Raw genomic sequence first — 24,351 nt, 5'->3', positions numbered from 1 at the left:
TTTACAATTTTCATTCTCAGCAACATAACATTCTAGTTTATAAAACAGTGAATCCTTTACAGACTGAATTCCTGAAGAATGTTTTTGAATTCATTTGAAACCGGCAGTTTTTCATGAGAGACTGGAGTTGTGAAGGTATTTTTAAATAAAGTGATAGGTTTCATTACAGGGTAGGTTGAACATGTTTGTTAGATGCAACCACAAAAAAAATAGTAGCTGAAAAATAGTAGCTGCAGGTTCCTTGCTTGTTGGGGGGGGGAGCAGAAAGACTGTGGCAATTTCTTTTCTTTGGGGGTGTGAGGGCATTGGCATCCCCATTATGGGCAGCTTCCTCCTCTGTTATTACAAACAGAAAATCATGGTGTCTAGAGGGCTTTTTGCCCCCCCCCCGACAGATCTGGGGTAATAACCCCCTTCTGCCCTCTAGGGTGGAAAGACTGTCCTTTTTTGTTTGGGGTGATTTTGGGCAGCCCCCACCCTTACATATTCAACACCAAAAATTCCTGGTGCCTACTGGTCTTTCTGCCCCTGCCCCCGCCCAGGGCAGATTGGGGATAATAACACCCATCTGCCCCCAGGGGGGACAGAAAGACTGCCCTTTTTGTTTTGGGAGGTGGGGGCACTAGCACACTCATTCTTGGTATCCCCCACCCCTCTTTTAGGAAGAAACAAAATCCCTGGTGTCTAGTGGGCTTTCTGCCCCCTAGGGGGCAGATTGTGGGTAATAACCCTGGGAGGCCAGAAAAGACTGTTCCTTGTATGTTGGGGGGCATTGTGGTCGGCCCCCACCCCTCTTTTATAAGAAACATATCAATTATTCCTAGTGCCTAGAGGGCTTTCTACCCCTCGCCAGTGGGCGGACTTGAGGCTATTGCCCACATCTGCACCCTAGTGAGTGCAGAAATACTGTGCCAATTTTGAGGAGGGGCGGAGGCTTTAAAATGCCCATTTAGGCAGCCTCTGCCCCTAAGTCCTCACACAAAAAATATCCCTGGTGTCTAGTGTGCTTTCTGCCCCCCCCCCCCCCCCACACACACCACCGGCAGATATGAGGCTACGGCCCCCATCTGCCCCCCAGGGGGCAGAAAGACTGAAAATAGTCTATTTTATATGGGGGGGGGGGGAATGCCCTTGCTCAAGGGGCCGCCCCTATGCCTAGTGGGTGGATCCCTGCTTGGGGATCACCCTCCTGTGGCGATCCCAAAGCAGGGATCCCTTAGGGAAGGGTACCAGTAGAAAGGGGGAGATTATCCCCTTTACAATGGTACCTCTCCCATCTGCCTACCTGTTCAAGGGCTGAGATAGCCCCAGGAGCACGTAGGCAGTGAAAGTGAAATGAGCTGATCAGCTCATTTCACTTCCAGTTTCAGTGTAATGACATCAGCATGACATGCGCACCGATTGTCACTAAACTGAAAAAAAATGCCTCAGGCAGCTGGGGATGATCTTCCCCAGCTTCTGAGGCTGAAAAAAAAAATAGCTCTGCAGAGGACGTAACTATTATGGGGTAAACTGCTGCTTTATTTATGTTCTGTGGGCTGATCTGCCCTTCTCAACTGGCTTCCCTCAGAACCCAACTGTAAAAAGTTATTTCAATTGAGTTCTAACCTAATCTGCAACTGGGGACATCACAAGTCACTGATTATAAAGACATTAGAGACAGGGTCTTATATAAGGATGAAAGAATCTGATGGATTATAAGGAAATTAGAGATGGACTTGTTGTATGGGAATTGTGGGCTCTCGTGTTATACAGAATAACAATGAATAAAGTGTGGAAGTTCAAAGATCTGAAAGGTAATGAAAACACCATATTTTAGTGTCTAATTAATCAGTATGCATCACAAAAACGCTTTAGATCTGCCAATTATATCATAAATTGGACTCATTTGTGAGTCTGAAATTGTGTGAGTTGCATCTGAAAAAATTAAGATATTCACACCAAAAAGCAATGATAATTCAGATTAATTTTACCTTAAGTATATTACAGAACAGAAAACCATAAGTGGTTACTCTCATTACAATTTAGTGTTAAAAGTCGATGTACCTCAATTCTATTTCCAAAGTGACACACATATTTACTTGTGAAAAGTAGCTACAAAGCATTATTTAAGTGACCATGCTCTGCTCCAGGAGGTTGGCTAGGCAGGAAAGGGAGAATGTAGAACGTTATCGCTCAGACAAAAACGATTAAAAAACCTGCTCAATAATATAATGTTGCAATACAAATACAACCCTTCTTGAGGCAGCTGATGATATGGCCTTTTCACAATGCTGGTCGGACCGCTTTCCACAGCCTCATTGGCATCGGTCAGACTTCCACGGTCTCTGGGAAGCAAATGGACCAACAGCAGAACTACGATGCATGCTAGATGCAGTCCGACCGACCACTGGTAGCCTGCCAACAGCTTTTCTCCAACCGCTAAGATGGCGGTCAGACAAAAGCAGCAACCTTACAGCTGTACAGGGGGTTCAGACCACCGTCCGGATGACTAAGTGCATTTCTAACAAGCTGACTGTGGCGGTCTGACCAGCTGCCTCAAATCATCAGAAATTAAGGGTTTGGGTGCAAAGTCAACTAAATCCGCTTCTCCCATAAGTCTCTGGTGTCGATCCCTTTCACCAGGTGCCCCCTACACCGCGCCAGTTGAACCCGAAGATTACCAGCCTGTGGACACCAGGATGCATGTAAGTCCATAGGTGGTATGTATCCCCATTGACTGGACTGTGCACAGATTGCCACACTCCAGCAATGGGGTACATGCAGCACAAGGCATATCCCCACATATGTCATGCATGTGTGTACAAATCACATATTTCCTGTGAACTTGTACGCACTTGCAGCGACATGTTCAGGGATATGAGCACCGCCATGGATGAGACTGCCGCTGTAGTAGCAGTTGCATCGGTTGCATCGTGAAACTGTGGGGGGACCTTTCCCAGCCTTGGCGGTCAGAATCGGATCGCAGCTGTCGGGCAGGCCTATAGTTTCTTTTGCATAAAAGGACAGGGACCATGATTTGAAATGGAATTTCCATCATTTTCTGAAAGCAAAATAAACACGAGGGAGTCTAGCTCATGCAGAACAGATAAACATGCACTTTTCTGCAATGTGGCAAGCACTCTTGTTAATGCAGCCTATGTATGCTTACTAAACCAAACCTATATTAGGTACTGTTGTTAAAATAAATACGCCACGTCTTTATAATCATTGAAATAGCAGCAGCCTTTTACAGTCTCATGGACCAAGAAAGTTATAAAAGTCCTTTTCAGATAAGTGGAAACATAGATCTGCTTGATAAACAAAAAAAAAAGTCATTTGTAAGATTATGTTTTTGACGTTTGATAGGCCTTGAGCACACGCTAAATGTTCTTAAACAAAAACACGTTTCCATATGCCTCATTATTGCCCATTGCCTTGCTGAACTCTCTCAATGATATCAGGGTTACTACAGTTCATGACACACCTACTAAGTCCAGCACCATGAAAAGGTTTTGCTACTGAATAAACTGCGATGAAGAATGTAGACCCATGCAATGCAGGGTCAATTGGTCTGCCAGTCATACCTTCCACAATTCCCGTGAAAACCTTTGAGTTTATGTTATAGACTGCCAAATCCTATGCATCGGTTGTCTTTTGCAGCAGAATTCTTCATAATGGCAAATTATGTTAGCCAATCACATTTAACAGAAATATGCAATGAGACACACTGAAATCATCTTAACGGAACTAAAGAGCAAAAGCTCAGTTTGTCGTCCCCCTTTTCACTTTTTTTGCTCGTTTTTTTTCTCTCTCAACCTCTATTGGTCAAAATCTTCATTATCGTTTTTTCCCCCCAAACTTATTTGTTTGTGTTCTTCTGAAAAATGGGAATATGCGGCTGGTGACCACGGGCGTCCGCAGAAATGTTTCCAGGGGGGACATATTTTTTACTTCATCACTATCCTCCGACATTATTGAGCACAAGTATTAAATACATTTAAAAAAAATCTAATAAGACAAAGAGCTTAATTAAACAAAGAAACCCATAGGGGGGAGAGAAAAATCTTGTGAGGCACCACAGCAGACGACCTGGCAACTACAATGAAACAGAGTGAAAAACAAAAAATGGCTGGCAAAAACACAAAAATATTCTAAATCAGGTTGATGTGGTTCTAGAGAGATCCACATCAGCAAACCTTTCAATGATGGTACAGTGGACGATTGTCTGAAATCTACCCCTCCCCTGCCTCTCTCTCCCAGCCTAGTACCCGATCTTGGTTGTGTTGCCTGTTACATTTAACACTCAGCATTCCCTCTCCATGACACTCAAGTTATCCTAATGGTTACGCTTCTCTTATATCTATCTACCTCTCCTATTCAAGCACTGTCTTTCACCTTTCATCTTTCTCTCCAGCATTAACTTTATTCACTGATTCTGCCCCCTTCATGTCCACCTCTCCCCTCCATTCTCAACTCTTCATATTTCATCTCTCTCGCCTCTTATCTCCATTTGCTGTTTCTGCCATTTTGGAGCTTCCTCTTCCTCCTACATGCGCTGCTATTCACCACTTTTCTCCCCGGCCTCTTACCTTGCTTCACCTCTTGTGCCAGGACGCAATACAGGCCCCTGCACCACAGATGGGCCCACAACACTTCAGAGGGCCCCAACCCATCAGGGGGATTCCATTCAGCCCAGGGCCAATGAATATCTGTGAGATGTGGGAGACTCAGAGGCCCATTATCACATTCTGCCGAGAGAGACCCCATCATTTTGAGTTACACCACTGCTCTTATGTAAGTTACAACATTTTCTCCTCTTCCACCCTCTCACTCTCCCCAAGCCGGTTACATTTCTTTTTTTTTGCATGCTATTCCTTTTGCCTAACCAACATCCTTCCCTTCTTTCATTGATTCTGCCATTATATACACATCACTCCTTCCCCATCTCCCTTTCCTTAAGCGTATTGTTCTATATAGCTGTTTTGCCCCTTATGTTCAGCTCCCTGCTGTACTCTGTCATCTCCCCCAGCTTTTACTTTCTTTTGTATGTCTAACCCCTTTTAGATGTGCCTCTCCCTCAATACTCCCATTAAAACTTAAAAGGAACACCACACCTCCTTAGATGTACCCAGGAACACAGAAATTAAGATTTCAGGTGTAATCAAACATGATGCCGGGGAGTAGTGCTACCTTTTCAGATGTGCAAAACAAGGAATGGTGTGTGGTTTGATGGGTTAAATAGCTAGGGTGTATCTTAGACTGTTCTTTTTACTCACCTCAGCGTGGTAAGGATTGATGTGGGGTCACCCCTCCTACCAAATTAATGTTGTCATCCCTACTATTCTTTTACAGACCCAATTGTTCAATATTCCTTTGTTTCATGTAAATTGCATGAAAATAAAAAACAGTAAGCGATTATACTCGACTTCAGTTACTATTTATGTTTGACTCTGCTCAACATAACAGAACTGTAAGAAAAAAAATAATAATAACCTCCTCTCTCTTTCCGTTTTCTGCTCTTCAACCCCTTTCCCTTCTTTGTAAGTGAGCAGAGCCCATTGGTATGTGAGGTCACTCTGTTTAGGTTGAGCCTAGAGCAGCGCATGCGCAGCAGCTCGACTTTTAGTAAGGGGCTTTTCAAAGTGCTACCCACAAGCTTTTCCTGGCCTAAAGCTTGCGTGCATGTGCGCGTGAACGCGCGCTGCCATTATCTGCCTTTCTTATCTCATTAAGCCTTGTTCTAATGGCTCCTCTGCTCACACTCCCCCCTCCCTTTTCCCCCTCTCTCCTTGTCAGCTTTATTCAGGCTCCTCTGCTTGCTCTACCCCCGCTCTTCTCGTCACCTCTGCTTGCACTACCCCCCTCACTACCCCCTCCTTTCTCCCCCGCCCTTCTTGTCAGCTTTTTAGGTCTTGCCTACTGTTCTCTCTTACTCGGTCCCCATGGAACTGCTGACTTTTTTTGTGCTCAAACCTTCCCAGCTATATGGAAGGAAGTGTTCCTCGCTTATAGCTCTTTACAGCACTGATGTACTTCCCCCGTTGTCCCTCTATCAAGCCACTTGTCTGAATATTCTCACACGTAAAGTGGAACAACGATCCGTTCCCTACCCAAAAGTTAACTATATTTAAGTTTATGGAGCTTGGACTCTGCCTTGGATTCCCTCTTGTCATTTTTCTTCCATAACTGCCCTTCCCTTCTCCACTTTCTATTTCCGGTTTTCTCCTCTCCCTCCCCATTGGCCGAGCAAGCATACCTTTACTTCCAAACCTCCCACATACCTTTCATTCCACCCCTTTCGCCGGCCTGCCTAGCTTTAATTTCCAATAGAGAATGCTCTAGCAACTGAGGAGCCTGCCAGGGGTCACTCACTCCACCTCCAGCCAGTGGTTCACGTCCTCCCTGGACTCGCTTTCTCTCTGTGTCAGCCTGGGCCGCTCCCTCCCTATAGCCTCCTCCCCCTTCATCTCGCCGTGCTTTTTTTCCCCCTTTTCTGAATAAAGGGAAATTCAAGGGATGCGCTAGTTGCGTGCACAAGTCTGTGAAACTTTGGTGGAGATTAATTTAAAAACTGAATGGAGATTGGGTGGGGGGGAGGAGTGGGTTTATTTACTGAACTGACGTGAAACCGAGGTCGGTTATGGGCGACTTGCTGTGTGTCACTACCAGCGCCACAGGCGCCTTGATTGTTGAACGAAACAGGTGGGAGCCGTATGAATTCTGTCTCCTCAAACTGTCCGCCTCTCAAACAATTATTCGGAGGCGACTGTTCGACCTGAAGGTGAAAAGATGACGTATGCCACACACAGGAGTCGTTCCCGATTTGTATTGTCAGACTGAAAAGGAACACGAACACGCAACAATTTCTCCTTCTCCTAAGCAGCCGGTGCTTCCTGAAGCTTCTGCATGCTGGTCTTGGCAAGGTGAAGAGGAAACATGGACAGATTACGTTTGGTAGGAATGCGCTATACTTATTTGTTAAAAAGTGATTTTCTTTTAATACACATCAGGCCTAAGCAGTAGTTGTTTGTATAGAGGTCCGTAAAAACTGATGACAGGCCTGGTGCTGCTAGATAATCCTCATGCTCTGCCTTGCACCCTTCTCGCCTTCCACCATGCAACCTTCTCCCCCTCTGCCTTGCACCCTTCTCCCCTTCTGCCTTGCACCCTTCTCCCCTTCCACCTTGTACCCTTTTCCACCTTGAAGCCATATCCTCCTTTGCCTTGCACCCTTCTCTGCCTTGCACCCTTCTCCCCCTCCCCCTTGCACCCTTCTCCCCTCTGCCTGGCACCCTTCTCACCCTCCCCCTTGCACCCTTCTCCCCCTCCCCCTTTTACCCTTCTTCACCTCCTCCTTGCACCCTTTTCTACCTTGCACCATTCTCCCCTCTGCCTTGTATCATTCTCCCCTCTTCCTTGCATCCTTCTCCCCTATGCCATGCACCCTTCTCCCCTCTGCCTTGCACCCTTCACCCCTATGCATTGCACCCTTCTCCCCTTTGCCTTGCACCCTTCTCCTCTCTACCTTGCACCTTTCTCCCCCTCTGCCTTGCACCCTTCTCCCCCTCCACCTTGTACCCTTCTCCCCTTCTGCCTTGTACCCTTCTCCCCTTCCACCTTGCACCCTTCTCCGCCTTGCACCTTTCACCCCCTCTGCCTTGCACCCTTCTCCCCTCTGCCTTGCACCCTTCTCCCCTCCGCCTTGCACACTTCTGACCCTCCGCATTGCTCCTTCTTCACCTTGAACCCATAGCCCCCTTTGCCTTGCACCCTTCTCTGCCTTGCACCCTTCTCCCCTCTACCATGCATCCTTCTTGCCCTCCCCCTTGCACCCTTCTCCCCTCCCCCTTGTACCCTTCTCCACCTCCATCTTACACCCTTTTTTACCTTGCACCATTCTCCCCACTGCCCTGCACCCTTCTCCCCTATGCCTTGCACCCATTCTCTCCTCTGCCTTGCACCCTTCTCCCCCTCCGTCTTGCACCCTTCTCCCCCTCCGCCTTAAACCCTTCTCCACCTTGAACCCATATCCCCTTTGCCTTGCACCCTTCTCCGATCTCCACCTTGAACAGATATCCCCCTTTGCCTTGCACTCTTCTCTGCCTTGCACCCTTCTCCCCCTCCCCCTTGCACCCTTCTCCCCTCTGCCTTCCACCCTTCTCGCCCTCCCCCTTGCACCCTTCTCTCCCTCCCCATTGTACCCTTCTCCACATCAGCCTTGTACCCTTTTTTACCTTGCACCATTCTCCCCTCTTCCCTTTACCCTTCTCCCCTACGCCTTGCACCCATTCTCCCCTCTGCCTTGCACTCTTCTCCCCCTCCGTCTTGCACCCTTCTCCCCCTCTGCCTTGCACCCTTCTCCACCTTGAACTCATATTCCCCTTCGCCTTGCACCCTTCTCTGCCTTGCACCCTTCTCCCCCCCGCCTTGCACCCATCTCAACCTTGAAACCATACCCCCCTTTGCCTTGCACCCTTCTCTGCCTTGCACCCTTCTCCCCCTCCCCCTTGCACCCTTCTCCCCTCTGCCTTGCACCCTTCTCACCCTCCCCCTTGCACCCTTCTCACCCTCCCCCTTGCACCCATTTCCCCCTCCCCCTTGTACCCTTCTCCACATCCACCTTGCACCCTTTTCTACCTTGCACCCTTCTCCCCTCTGCCTTGCACCCTTCTCCCCTCTGCCTTGCACCCTTCTCCCTTCCGTCTTGCATTCAAGCATTGGCATAGCCAATAGGTCACGCCTTTGGGATCTTATAAGTGTTTAGCCATGCAACAGTTGATGTTGTTGCACCAAAGATATTGTGCTGTATAACTAAATACTTTTAAGGTCCCAAAAGTAAGACCTATTGGCTATGCCAATGCTTGTTTTTTGTTGTAAGCCCTGCAGGATGCTCTGCGTTTCATTCATGCCGGGGCAGGGCTTACTTAACACATCACACCAATTCAAGTATCTGCCTAAAGCTGTTATCATGCAGATGCAGCGATTACGCTAAGAGAAAGAGATGCAGGGAAAGCTAATCACTGCCACAAATCCTTCCCTGTCCAGTTTGCAGCGCCTCAAAGGGATGCGGTGCCATGTTGCCATTTCAGCCCATGAAAGCTAATCACTGCCACAAACCCTGACCTGCCCAGTTTGCAGCACCTCAAAGGGATGGGGTGCCATGTTGCCATTTCAGCCCATGGCAGCGGGGCCCAGGAGAGACCTCCCCTTGTGTCTTTCACAGTTCACCAAGTCTGCGAACCCAAATGGAGGGGGCTGCCACCTGGAACAATGGCACCATTTCAAAAGCAAGATGGGCTAGGGCCGGCCCTGCAGACTGTGCCCACACGGACGCACTGGAGGGAGTTGGGGGGTTGGGGGGGGAGGAGTGCGCCCCCCTGCGGTCACCCATGGGCTGGTCACATAGCCGTGAAGACTCACTTTGCTCCATTCCTGTGTTCCTTGAAAACTTCACTCTTTCAAGCGAATGATGAACGCACGTACAATGTTTATCCGAAGCTGAGCATCTCACGCTCCATCTTCCTGAACTGCCAGCCTGGCGTGAGCGCTTTCCACACAGTACCACTTTCCTCTTTAATAATGCCAAATGGCTGCCGTCTTTCTTTGTCATGCACTGCTGGAATTTGCAAGTAGTAGGTTGAACCCTCTGACTCTGAGAACACCAGGCCGAGTCAATTGCTTCCTGTTCTGCTGCGCGCTGTTTGCCTTTTGCCTATTGTAAGGTATTATCTTGTTGGAAGCTAAATACATTTCAGGGGGATTACTGCCAAAAATGCAGACAAGCCTTGGGTGACGTTTCAGCCAAGAGCTTGGGGCGGACGGGGCTGAAAATAAATATGCATATCCCGGTTTAAATGGCTCACAAGCTGTTTGGTGTAATGCGCTGAACATTAATGAGCAAGCGTTTCATTCCGCTAAATGACTTGCCTTTTATTGTTCTTTGTTTAGCTTCTTCTTTTTTTTTTTTTTTTACAAATTCCTTTGAGTTGGGCGCATTCTTGTACATTTGCCTTTGAGGAAAATGCAGCTATCACAAGATTGCTGCAAATCAGCAAGTACACTTCCCATCCACTCTATTCCATCAGAGACTCTGCAGTGAGGGCGCAGAGCTTTAACGCCCTCCCCTTGGAGGCCACTGAAGGCAGGCCGTGTCGGGATTCCATAGGCTCAGCTCCGATATTGATTTGTGTTCATTTATTAAATATCCTGCATGGCGGCTGAGAGTTATAGATCTGAAGAGCAAATCGGAATTAAAGTGCTTTTGGCCGGCGCAATCTAGGCTCGTGTTAATATATGGCTATTTGTCGTCGGATTATAGTCATTAATTCACATTAGATCGCAGCGCACTAATTTAAGGTTACAATTACTTACTGTGAGAATAATGGGCTTGGTGATATAAAAAATGAATATAATAAAAAAATCGATTCTGGCATAAGGAGCTTTCAGCCATATTCATCAACAAGAATTGCGCTCGCAAATGGCCAGATTCTGAGAATCTGGCCGTTTGCGAGTGCGATTTTTGCATTTGGGATTCATCATCCCAAATGCAAAAATCCCTATTACCGAAATCGCATATTTGCGAGGAATTGGATTTAAGGAATCTCTAATAGAGATTCCTTAAATCCAATTCATCACCCTATTTGAAATTGCGAATTCGCAATATTTGGTCGCAATTTACCACGAAATCTGACTTCGTGGTAAATTGCGAAAAACGAGTAAAAAGCACTTAAGTGCATTTTTTACTTTTGCATGTTACACACACACATGTCCTCTGGACATGTGTGTGCGCAACACCTGTTCAAATGTGCATTTGAGGGGTGCTGCAGGGTGTCCTTTGGACACCCCTGGCACCCTTTAAATCGCAATCTTATTTGCGAATAGCAAATTGCTGATCGCAAATAAGGAATACTCCCCATTAATTCCTATGGGCCTTTTGGCCCACAGGAATGAATGGGGAGTTTTTCCTTATTTGCGATTAGCAATTTGCTAATCGCAAATAAGGAATCAGTAGGAATCGCAATAAATTTTGCTAATCCTACATGAATCCCGTTTTGCGAGTCCTTAATAGCGAATCGCTATAATTCGCTATTAGGGCCTCGCAAAACGGGAGATTGATGAATCTGGCTGTTTGTGGGCACGTACGCTACTGTTTTGCAGAAATGTTGTGAGGACTGTACCCATTATTCGCCTATGCAATGTAACATCACATTTTTCAGTAAATTATTGAGCAGTCATGCACGACCTCTTCATCTTTACCACCTCCAGGCACGACCGGTACAGTTAAGAGCGGTGGGGTGGGGTCAGGGGTCTACATACGACGGAATAAATAAAATAAAACAAATAAATAAATGAAGCCACTTACCTTGTGCTCGCCGCATTGCTGACTCAGTGATGCAGCGTTCGCAAGGTAAGTGGTTTCATTTATTTCTTTTACTTTCCCAATCTTGTTGTGTGTCGACTTCCCCCAATCCTCCTCACCCCACCGCTCTTACCTGTACCGACTGCACCTGACCACCTCTATGTTACAGACACTCCCGGAAGCTGCTGTTATGTTTGCTTTGTACTATAATGGTAAAATGCATTATGTTTCTTTTATTGCTGAAGGGGATAGTAGCAGCTCCTGGAGGGAGTGTTGTGGGGCGGTGGGGCTGGGTGTGGGAGGGGCATGGTGGGGGGTAGTAAACTCTGGCATACGGCCAAACAGAGGTAAGTACATAAATAAATAAATAAAATGAATTACATTGCCCACGCCGCATCCCCATTTGGCGTTGCAGCGTGTGCAATGTAATTTGTTTTATTTATTCATGTACTTACCTCCATTCGGCCGTACGCCGGAGTTCAAACCGCAGCGATACGCCGTATTTGCAAGAATGCGCTCACCCCTACTTTTCCCCTAACAGTGGTGTTAAAGAAGCTTCCTAGCGCCGGTGCAGGCCCTTTGCACCATGTTGTACGGGTGCCTGCGCTGCAGGGGTGATTGTTTATGTGCAGGAAGGATTTGCTTTTACTATATGTGCTGCAGAATGCAGCACACATGGAAAGAGAAAAATACGAGATGAATTAAATATTTCTCGCCATATCGCCTGTTTAAGACCAGGTAAACCCTGGCGATTTTATGGCGCTGCCACTTACCTTGTAAATATGGGACAGCGTAAAAAATCAATGGGTGTTGCGGTGGAAAGCCCACTGCAACACCCATTGCACGCCCATTTGACGCTAAGTGCTGCGTGAATAGGGGCATTATTTACAAGGAGGCATTAAGCCATGTTAAGTGGCTTAACGCTGCCTTGTAAATAAGGAGAAGGGCCTAACGCCACCAGACGTTGGAAAAAGTGACGTTCTGGTGGCATTAACTTTTTGTAAATATGCCCCTTAGTTTATCCATAAAACCTTACTTTGGGTCAGCATCTCCCTGTCTTAACGATAAACTTCTCAAAGGGGAAAGAAGTTCATTCTTAAGGATCATTTGTAGCACTATCCGTGACCACCATTTTTGTACATTATCTTAGAAGCTGAAAGGCAGCTGGAGAGCTCGAGTGAAATGGTGTTTTGCGCTCTTCATTGGTCTCCCTTTTCCATGGGAAACAGCCTTTACAACAAGGTTTTTACCATGTTGTGAGTTTACTTTGCATTTTTTACAAAGCATGATTTTACAACGTTTATGCCTTTACAACGCATGCCTGTATCACGCATTTAAGGTAAGTTCAGGTTGTGGGGTTTCTCCACCCACACATACATTGTTTATATATATAAATATATATATAAACAATACGTGGTAAAGGCACACATTGTAAAAGCATATGCGTTCTAAAATAATGCTGGGTAGAAAATGCATTGTTAAGGTTATGCAAAGTATTTCCCTGCCTTGTTCCGTCATAAAACCGTCTCCCTCTCTGCTTGTCTCTATCTTTTTACTGTATTGATTTTGACAATGGGAATGGATTATAACAACACAAGACAAAATACACTGTTTTAAAAATCTGCCTCTTTCAGTTGTCTTCTCCTTCTATCTTGAAAATTCAGAGAATTACATTAAGTCATGAATAATGACTTCTGCAAATGTGATAAATGGGAATTTGCATCATGACTAGGTCTGGGTAAAATTATTTTTTTACATTCCACCATAAGCGCGAGCAAATTGCTTCTTGAATCTACTAAATTTTTAGAAACGTTTCCTCAAGGCAAAGAGGAACACGCATGGGCAAAGCCAATAGGTCTCAGCAAACCGAGAGCTATTAGCATAGTCAATGCCTTTTAGCCATGTGTTATGGAGTGGATGTATGTGTTATATAGTTGAAATATGTGTAATGTAAATATGTGGCATGGCGCAGAATGTTATTTTGTGGAGTGGAATTATGTTGTATGGTGTGGATTAACGTGGATTTCCATTGTGTGGAGTGGCATGGAGTGAGTGCAATTATGTGTCATGATGTTGAATTATATTGTGAGGATTGCAATTATGTGGTGTGGAGTAGAATTATGTGGGTTGGAGTGGAACTGTGTGGTGAGGAACTGTGTGGTGTGGAATTGTGTGACGTTGAGTGAAGTTATATAAAAAATTATGGGGGAAGCAATTATGTGGTATAGAGTGTAGTAGAATTATGTTGAGTGGGATGTTGTGCCATGGAGTGCTATTGTGTAGCATGGGGTGGAATTGTGTGTTGTGGTGTTGAATTATGTGGCATGATGTGGTATTCTGTGATGTAGATTGGATGTATGTGGTGTGTAGTGGAATTATTTATTGTGGAGTGGAATTATGTGGTGTGGAGTGGAATTGTGTGGAGTAGAATTTTGTGGTGTGGAATTCTGTGGTGCTGATACGACTTATGTTGAGGAGAATTATGTGGCATGGTGTGGAGTGTATGTATATGGAGTGTTGCTATGTGGGGTGGAGTGGATTTATGTGAGTTGAATTATGTGGTATGGAGTAGTATTATGTAGATTTGAATTATGTTGAGTGGTGTGAAATTGTGTGATGTTGAATTGTGTGGTATTGTGTGGAATTATGTGGCATAGTGTAGAGCTGAATTATGTGAATAGTAATTGTGTGTTATGGTGCGCAGTTGAATTTTGTGGAATGTAATTTTGTGTTTTGCAGCTGAGTGCATATATGTGAAGTGTAATTATGCAGCATCAAGTGGCATTATGTGTAATGAAATTTTCTGGAGTTGTATTGTGTTGTGTGGAGTAGAATTATGTGGCTTGGAGTGGAGTGGAATTATGTCTAATGGAGTGGTATTATCTGAAGTAGAATTATGTGTTTTTTATGGAGTGGAAATATGTGGAGTTGAATCGGTTGGATTGTAATCATGGCATGGAGTAGAATGATGTGGAATGGAATTGTGTGTAGCAGATTTGTGTGGCCTGGAATTGTGAGATGTTGAAATGTGTTGTGTGTAGTGGAATTAGGAGTCCCTACACAATGCTCTAAAATGCCCACTGCGTATGTTTAGCAGTACTTGCTAAATGGCAGCTGTCATTAATCCACTCGTGAACCCCCTGTTGAACTGTTCTCTTGCACAGGGTGTGGTTCCCCAGTCCTGGAAGCAGGCAATGATTATTCCCCTGCTCAAAAAGCCTGGTCTGGATGTGGAGGTGTTAGCGAATTACAGACCTATCTCGCTCCTGACGGCTTTTGCGAAGGTCATTGAAAAGCACGTGCATAAGGTGCTTGCCGATTACCTGGAGTCCCACGACCTACTGCACCCTACCCAGTCGGGTTTCCGCGCCAATCTTAGCACCGAAACAGCTCTCCTGGAAGTCTCGGAGGCGATAAAGGAGGTGCTGGATTCGGGTGGGAGAGCGATGCTGGTGATGTTAGATCTGTCGGCGGCCTTTGACACCGTCCCTCATGAGGGTCTGCTTGCTAGACTCTCAGAGATTGGTCTTCGAGGGACGGTGCTCCAGTGGTTTCGATCTTTCCTGGCAGGCCGTCGACAAACGGTCTGGGCTTCTGGTTGCTCCGCCGAGATGTCGCCATTGGGTGTCGGAGTTCCTCAGGGCTCTGTTCTGAGCCCAACTCTTTTTAACATCTTCATGACCCCTCTGGCGGCACTGGCGGAGTCCTTCGGGGCCCAGATCGTTTCCTACGCCGATGACACCCAGCTCCTCTTCACCTGTGAGAGGGGTGCGGACTTCGATGGAGGTAGGATCCAGGGTTGCCTTGAGGCTGTGTTTCAGTGGTTCCATCATAACAGCCTCAAGTGCAACTCGGATAAATCCGAGGTCCTCTTTTTTGGGTGCAGTTCGGACCCGGACTGGAAAGTGTGGTGGCCTGAGAACATGTTTCCACCAGCAAGTTCGTCCCAGGTGGCTAAAAACCTCGGGATTAAGATCGACAATGGCCTCACACTACGCTCGCAGGTAATCGGTCTCACTGGCACCTGCTTTGGCCTACTCCGGATGCTTCGCAAGTTCCTTCCCCTGCTATCGGAGGAACACAGGAAGATCACGGTGCAGGCGATTATAGGCTCGAGAATAGACTATTCCAACGTCCTCTATCTCGGCCTGCCAGAATACCTGCTCCAACGGTTACAGGTTGTCCAGAATTCGGCGGCACGTGCCATCTTTGGACTATCTCGCCGTGCCAGAGCCTCAGGCCTCCTGGAGGCTTTGCACTGGCTACCTGTCCGGAAGCGGATAATTTTTAAGACTCTTACCCTGGCACACAAAGCCTTGCACGCCTCCGGAGCTAGATATCTTCAGAAAAGGCTGTCCTTCTACCTTCCTGCTAGGTCGCTCAGGTCTGAAGCCTTGTCTCTTGCTGCAGTGCCCCGCATGAAGAGAGCTCGCATCGGTGGCCGCTCTTTTAAATTACTAGCGCCTCAGTTGTGGAACAAACTGCCTGTGTCCCTGCGCAGCACTCCTAACTTGTTGGCCTTCAGGAAGGGGCTTAAAACCTGGCTTTTCACCTCTTAGTTTTGGGCCCTATTAGGTTTCCTTTTCTTCTGTTTTTGTTTACTTTCCCTGTTGTGTTATGAGATTAGTGTGCAATTCAAAGCGTCGGGACACTCTTCTGAGTAGCCGCACGCTATATAAAACCTTTGTATAACATAACATAACATACTTGGTCATTGCGCTCAGAGAGCGCTTAAGTCGGTAAGAGGCATGACACATGCATGCCATGGACCAATGAGGAGAAGGAATAACGGAGCACCATGGGAGCCAGCAAATGCTAAGCCTATAGGCGGGCTGAAGCCCACAACTGGCCTCAGCTTGTCTAGGGGCAAAACAGACTAGTGTAAAACCCTTTGTGAGTGTACTGAGGCAGAGTCTTTGTGATGTGCACACGTGGTAGGTGCAGCTTCGCACCCTATCAAGTTAGAGATGTCCCATCCTGTCAACACCCATTCCCCTTTGCTTCACTGTCTACGAGCAATACACAAATACCAACGGCCAGCTTCACCTAGTCATGTGGCTCAGGATACAGGCTGCAGACACAAAATGGTTGGGAAAAGGAATTGCCAACCATTTCAAAGTAGCACAAACACAAAATGCCAAAACTGACTGCTCCTTTTCAACCTAAATTCCTTTGTGACGACTATATTGTATAAAAGTGATCACCATTTATTTTTTGAACATCATAAAAAATACTTTTGATTTTTTATCACACACAGAAAAGGACCAATGCACAACCAACCATAAAAGTTTTTCCTCCCACCAACATGAATGAATAAACAACAGGGGATACAAACTGGTGAATACTCAAACAAATGCGACCTACAATACACAAAAACTGAAATATTATACATTATACATTAGTTGGAAGGATATTTTGAATGTGGCACATGTGTGTGTTGTCATCAGACTTTAGAAGGTACGGTGTTTCAGCACAATAATGTTCAATGGACCCATAAAACATGTTCAAATTGCACGACTAAACATGTCATAAATGCAGTAAGTGTCCTTGTGAACAATTGTATATTGGAAAAACCAATTAAGAGATTTGTCAAAGGATTACTCAACACAAATCGCATATAGGGTGCAACGTGTTAACTGCCCCCCTTGGATTGATAACCACCACACTGAAGCAGATTTGCGATGGACGGTATTAGCAATATTAAATCCGGACCCTAGAAGAGGTGATATTGACGCAAAACTGAATCGACAAGTGGCTTACCTGATGCTATATTTTAATACTGTGTCTAATTGACTCAACGGAATGTCTGAGATCAAAAACTTACCAGGTTAATGTGGAGTTTATAGGTTAATTTGAAGTTGCAGCACTGTTTATTGAGTTGTGATTACAGTGAATTTTACATCATATATCTCAGGATTCCTCATATTATATTTGAATACTGTGCCCAACAACTTGCTAGTTTTAATTACCCCGGAGCTTCGTCAGTGCCCGTTCTGTGGTAATTACGAGTGATTGTAAACTATATATCCCAGGATTCCATTTTTTCAGAGACCATAATCATAGGAGATGACCCAATTGGAAGTTGTCTTAAATAGACCGAATCGCTGCACTTCTGTGGTTCCTTGGGACCCCTTTCCGTTTGCGAATGGGTTACCACTAACTTGAAGTTGATGGTAACTGCCAATGTTTTGCGACCATATTTCTGATCACAAAACATTCATACATACCAGTGCCATTTGGTATAAGGAAGGGACGCCCTAAACACACCCCTTCCTAATACCGAATCGCAAAATCAAAATGCTATTCGGTAACAAGTTACTGAGTCGCATTTTGCCCTCTGTACATGGCAAAATATACTTTACCGGTCGCAAACGTTCCAATGGGTTTGTTTGCCACATGTACAATGCTACCTACATCGAACCCAATATTCTTCCACAAGTATCTCTGTCGGCAGGTACTTCGGACATTTCTTTATCTGTAGTTTTCACCGAGTATCTTTCATCACGCAGCCTGCCCCCATCATAGCCTTTGCCCTGGCTACTTCAATCCAATCTTTGTCACCACCTTTTTTTGTTAAACAATATAACTGTTTATTCTTATCCGATCTATGCTGTCATGTAGCTCTATAAATGCATGCAGCTGTTTTGCTAAATTCTGTAACTGGGAAATCCAAAACTCTGCGCAGGGCTTGATTACACTTACAATTAAATTCCTAAATACACAGCTATCACTATCACTAAAAGGCTGCATTGTTTCTCAAAAGGTTTTCTGTCAGAGATTTTTTTTAAAATAATGTATCACCATCTTTTTCAAAATTGTGGTACATTTATTGTGTGGCAAAACGTATAGGAAACTAGTATGAAAGTACATTCTAATACTGCGTACATATTTGTTGCCTTTCAGTACAATACATTTCAAAGACAATGCTAAATAAATGGACAAGATTTATTCCAGAAGTATACAATTTTTACATTGCTCATTAAAATAAATAGGCTAATAAAAAGAGTAGCCATGGTAAATGTAGAGTTTCATCTGAGAAGCCAATAACTAACAATGAAGGAAGTGATGCAAGGAAAGAGCTGTCGGGTATTCAGTGGTGCCATTTCTGATGGCCTTGTCCATGACGTAACTTGCCTTAATGATGATGCGGGTTCGGGCAGGGATCCATTGTAGTTCCTTCAGTGTTGGGGTGATGTGGTTGAACTTCATCATGAGAGTTATTACATGTGCCACAGCAAGTGTGATGCCTTTCATTGGAGTGAGGGAGGTGAAAAAGAGGCAGTTGAGGAGAGCTTTGTCTCCAGGCCTGTGAACGAGGACCAAGGCAAGCAACTGTAAAAACTGCGACCTTTGCCTCTGATGTCCTGGTCCCCTGCATGGCAGAACCTCAAACTGGGAATGAAGCACCCCTTTTTAGCATTTAATTCTCGGTGTAGTGAAACAGAGCAGTCCAAAGTTTACTCTGGTGAGGTATGGTGGACTAAAGACTTAGGGGCAGATTTATGAAGGCCTTGCGCCGCCGGTGCATCACTTTTTCCCACGTTAAAAATGACGCACCGGCGGCGCAAGGCCTTCATAAATCTGCCCCTTAGAACTCAGAAATGCAACAAATACAACAAAATACATTTCAGGAATTTCTGTCCAGCCAGTGTTGTTTTATCAGGGGCGGCCTTAGGCATGTGCAAGCTGTGCACCTGCACAAGGCCACCAAACCCCAGGGGCCACCACACCAATATATATCCTTAATATAATATTCCTCTGAGGATGAACACATATTCGCGTGGGGGCCCCTGGCAGGAATTTGGCGGCCTCCGGCTCCGTTCCACTTCCAAACACCCTGACCCCCCTCTTCACTGACCTCCGCGCTCTGCCCTGCCTGGAACCCCTCTTCCGGGGCCCCCTACCTACGCACTCTGCCCAGGGCCACCATGAGCCTAGAGGGCCCGCGGGTTTTACATAAAAAGACCTTTAATGAGCACAAAAATAAATACTATGCACTCAGCAGTCATCATGCTGCAACCACAGATTTATCACGGAAATAAGGATTATTGTTATACGATGAATGAAAAAGCTGAAATGTCCACAGTTAACCACTGTACTGATAGTTTGCGTCGTTTTTGGGGGAATTTTTACATAGGTGAACTACACCCGAAGGTATCGGAGCATTTTACTTGAGCAGCCTCAGTTGCATTACAGGCGGACAAATGTATTTTTGCTAGGCAGAGGTAGATTAAGTCATTTGCCCAGAACCACAGGATGTTGAACGTCACTGCCGAGATTCAAACCCCGTTTCCCCTGTACCGAAGTCGCCCGCCCTAGCCGTTAGGCTACACCCTCTCCTTCGACAGCTCTGCCATATTCTTTCATTGTGCCCGTGTGAGAGAGTAGAGCAGACGCTCAGTAGTAAAGTATTTGCATACCAGTTACCTCCGAATCACACTTGGCAATAGGCTTTTGACTTCTTCCATTTTTGACATTTAATTGAGACTGTGTTTTAAAATACATAGAAAATGAGTTATAACGGTGACTCCCTAATAAATGTCTCTAATGATAGACTCCGTAATCTACACAGAGACACTCAAACACCTGGACTGATAAATGACAATGAGTTGGGAGGTCGCCCACAGCCACAATACATTTAGTGCAATACTTTATTTGATCAAAGTCATGTAAAGGCAGACTGACTAGTTTTTGTCGCTCAGCATGATACGCTGGGCAGTGAGGACTATTCACTGGCTGCCTGTCAGGGATTCTAGGTTAAATCTCTCACTGAGAATCCTCAGAGGCAGATCAAATACACACATTCAGCACATTCACTGGTTACAGCTCTAATTGCCCATGGGACCTGCCATCCATCACATTAATGAATGGTCAGCAATAAAGCTTGCAAAGACTGGGGTCTGCCTTCCTTGGAGCCCAACTACGAAAACACACTGAGAACCTGCGCACGCCATAAAGACATATCCACTTCCCTGAAGGCCTCAAAACCATATTATTTTTCTAATTCGTGGGTTCCTTAACAAACTCCCTTACTCTGATCTAAGGCTATCGACACCAGAACACCATTCATTTTGCGGTGTGCAACCTAACAAGACCCAATTTAGTTCACACAACACAAAATAAATGAGTGAACCCAAAACATAACAGAGACTCTTTAAATTGCTGCCATCTGACTGACAACGGGACCATCAATAAACTGAAACAAATGTTACACAGAACAACATTAGGAGAAACAAGAAGTAAGAAGAAGAAGGCCTTTAAAAAACCTGATGAAACACAAATCGACTGATTGAGGTCAATCATATGTGAATGCAATGTGAGATGACTCAATGTCTATAAAAACATCTCCACACATATAGTACCAGCTGTCAAGTCCCGAATGCAAAGACGTGTGGAGTACTGCTGTGCATTATATGACATGTATGTATGTATGTATAGGCATTTATATAGCGCACTACTTACCCTGAGGGTCCCAAGGTGCTTCGACCGCTGCGAAACCCTTCCTGGCTTCCCTGAGAGATGGTCCCTTAATGGGTATCTCCAGGGTGAGACCAGGCATCCCCAGCAGTCTGGTGGGGCCATTAGTGAAGATGAGGCAAGCTAATGCCCAGAGTTGCTGAGTGTGAACGCTGATCAGAGTGGGCACCGAGGCGAGAGAATTATCGAGTCCGCTGACCCTGGTCCAGAAACCTGCCGCGCCGGGAATCGAACCCTGGTCCCGGGCCGTCCTCTGCTCTCGGGTCTGCCGCCTCTAACCAGTGAGCCACACTACTTCACTTAGTGATTGGCCTTCAGTAGTTCCCAAATGTCAACCAAGTTCTCAGATGAAAATTCTTTAAAGGATGTCAGCCTAATTTTGGGCACAGCATCCGTATGTTGCCTCTGTAGTCTGAGTCAATGGCATTTTTTAATTGCTGAAGAGGAATGCATGCAGGTTGGAAAATGAGTTGTCTTTTTCCCATATGCCTGGCCACTTCAGACTGGTGCTCCATAAGGCAAGACGCAAATCCCTCCTATAGGCAGAGGGTGCTGACACTCGCTCACCTGTGCAGGCGGCCTCTTTTGTAAGATCCAGGGAGCGGATCAGTTACTCTTACCCTCCACAATCCAGTGGTTGCTAGGGAGACCAGCCAGTACCTCGGCATACACAACTCACATTTGACCACCCAGAAGCTCATCTAAATGTGGGAGATGTATGCCCTCACAATACTGACTCCACTGACTTGACTATAAAAACTTGGCATATGTTGATATATGCAGCCAAGATATTGAGGTGAGGAAGAGCCTGGTTTCCCTGGCAGCATCCCATGCATATGAGACCCGACCGTCTAACTCATTTGCCTTCCCATGATGGTCTAGCCTGGCAGTCTGTGCTCTTTCGCGTGCAGACAGCATTGGGGACACACATCACTGGGCTAAAGCGCTCTATCCTTAATATGGTTCAGCAAAGACAAAACATTTCTTTTCTTTTAGAAACTAATTTGCCATAGAAGTCCTCCAACACGTTGCAAATATCTGTTGGTAAATGAGTATGAATGAGGTTGAAGTGGTCCTCTACTTTAGTGGCATGTTGCACATTAGAATCAATGAAATGGGTGCACGTATTTTTCAGCATAGCAGGTAGGAAGTTTAATATATACTGCTCTAAATAACATTGGCAGGGTAGATAACCAAATCACAATAGTTTCCTCTTGATGATTTCATTGCGTATCTAAAAATGTTAAATCCTGCCCATCCTTTATCACATTTGTTTCCTGTAAGATAATATCTTAATACATTTTAATAAGCACACAAACTATGCTGACCCTATGCCCTTCATAATTCTCCAGATAAGGTCCCCGTGCCCCTTTTAATACTCCAGATCGGAGGCTTGTCACCAAGAATTATATTTCATTCATTTCTCTCTAGAAAGAAAATGTAGTCTAAATGGATAAAATAACTATTTTTTTTAAAGTTTGAGTTTATTAAAATATAAAGAAGCAAAAACAGAAATACAGAAAATGAAGAAACAATCATAAGTTACAACAGTATGAAAAATCGCATTGAAAAGGGATCAAAATAAAATTATCGTTAAGCAGCAAGAAAAATCACAAGGCAAAGTCAATCAATTAATACAAAGAGAGTAAACATTGTAAGCATAACAACAGAAATCAAATACTAAATAAAACAATTAATGGAATTAATAAAAGGCATTGGGAAGGGATCACTGTGGTTTTTGAACTCATCAGTTTCAATTTGGGAAGAAGATGTGGAGGAAGCGACCAAGGAAAAATAATTGGTTAGAGGGAGCCATAGAAGATCTCATTTGATTGCTAGGGAAATGGGAAAGACAAAGTTAGTGTCAAGTCGATGGTGAAAACAGACCACATTCCACAAAGCACGAAAAGGGACATCATTGGCCTGTTTCCAATTGAATGTAATGAGATGAAAAGCAATAGCTATTAAGAGGTCTAATAGCGTGTAGTGATGTGTGGATTGAGGGTAATTACGAGAAAGGGAATTTAGAAAAATGTTGGTAAAGGAGAAGTGGGAATTGAAATTAAAAAATTTGGGGGGATTTGAGTCCAAACCAGCTTCCAAAACTGAGAAATGGGTCGGCATTCAAACAACATATGTTTTAAATCAGCAGAGGGGCATGAGCAAGACCAACAAGTGGAAGGAGTATCTGATGAAAAGGTCGATAAGATAAGTGGGGTAAATAAAATACGATTATAAATGAAAAATAGGGTTTGAGTGGTGTTAGCAGCTCTAGAGGTTTTATGAATTTTCGTCCAACTTTTATCCCATAAGGGGATTGACCAATCCTGTGAAAAATCTTTTTCCTAGGCCAACTCAACTTTGGATTTAACTCTATCCACTACATAGTGAAATGACTTATAGAGAAAAGAGGCAGTTGGGGAGTGGTCCAGTGCAGAAGATATAGGATTAAATGAAGTAGGAATATCATTGGCGTTAGGTAGCGATTGAAGATACTGTGTAAGAATAGGGGAAAGGGAATATATATTGTGAACAAGAAGAGGAAGGTAACGAAAATTGTGTTTGAAGTTCAAGGAAAGAGGAGGTTGATTAAGAGAGATGAGTTGGGAGATCCATTTCAAACCATGAGAGTACCAAGACTTCCAGAAAATGGAACGATTCCGAATTTTAAGGTGTTTATTATTCCAAATAGGTTGCAAATGAGTAGAATGAATAGGTGGGTAAGAGGGGGACAGATAAGGAATAAGAAGTTTTCGAGAGTGAGAGATAATGGGGTTACGAAGGGAAGCCATGTTAGACTTAAAGGATAATATTTCACAAATTCAAAAGGAGTAATAAGGGAAGATTCTAGTTTAAGCCAGAGGGGGGGATAAAAAGGAAGGTCAGAAGAAAGCCATTGTGTTGCCTGTTTCAATGAGAAGGCTCTATGATAAGTCTTTTAAAATCTGGAAATTTAAGTCCTCCATTGGATTTATCTTTCTTCAAAGTAGCGATAGCAATACGAGAGCCCTTACCTTTCAATAGAAATTTGAGTAAAATAGAATCAATTTTCTGAAAATAATGAGTACAAATATGAATAGGGATCATGGAAATAGTATATAATATAAGAGGAGCCAGCATCATTTTAATAGAGTCGAGACAACCCCACCAAGAAAGGAAAAGAGGATTCCAACGTGTAATGGCGGCATTCAATTTTTTAGAAATATGTTCAAGGGTATCAGATAAAAGAGGGGCAAACAAATTCCTAAGTACTTGATCGTTGAAAGTTGCCAAGAAAAAGCAGAATGCTCAAAAAGGTGTTTTTGACAAAGAGAGTTTAAGGGTAAAATGTCACATTTATCGACATAAAGACGATATCCAGAAACCTTGGAAAAGGAGGAGACCTGTTGTAGAAAGAAAGGAAGAGTAGATGGGGGATCAGAGCAATACAAAAGAATGTCATCAGCATAGACCGAGAGTTTAACTTGATGAGAACCAAACTGAAAACCAGAAATGTTATCATCTTGCCTAATTTTAGCGAGAAAGGGTTCCAA

The 24,351-nt window shown here is 44.7% G+C and overlaps 1 protein-coding gene across 1 annotated transcript in view; it reads left to right on the top strand.

Annotated features, from left to right (window-relative positions):
- Positions 1-24,351, top strand: part of PTPRE (protein tyrosine phosphatase receptor type E) — a 934,466-nt gene that overhangs the window by 305,733 nt on the left and 604,382 nt on the right. The gene's annotated exons all lie outside the window — the stretch shown is intronic.

Source organism: Lissotriton vulgaris, chromosome 5 (assembly GCF_964263255.1).
Source record: "Lissotriton vulgaris chromosome 5, aLisVul1.2, whole genome shotgun sequence".
In the NCBI taxonomy this organism is placed as follows: domain Eukaryota; kingdom Metazoa; phylum Chordata; class Amphibia; order Caudata; family Salamandridae; genus Lissotriton; species Lissotriton vulgaris.
The sequence above is the reverse complement of the archived record's forward strand: the minus strand, read 5'-3'. Positions and strand labels throughout refer to the sequence as shown.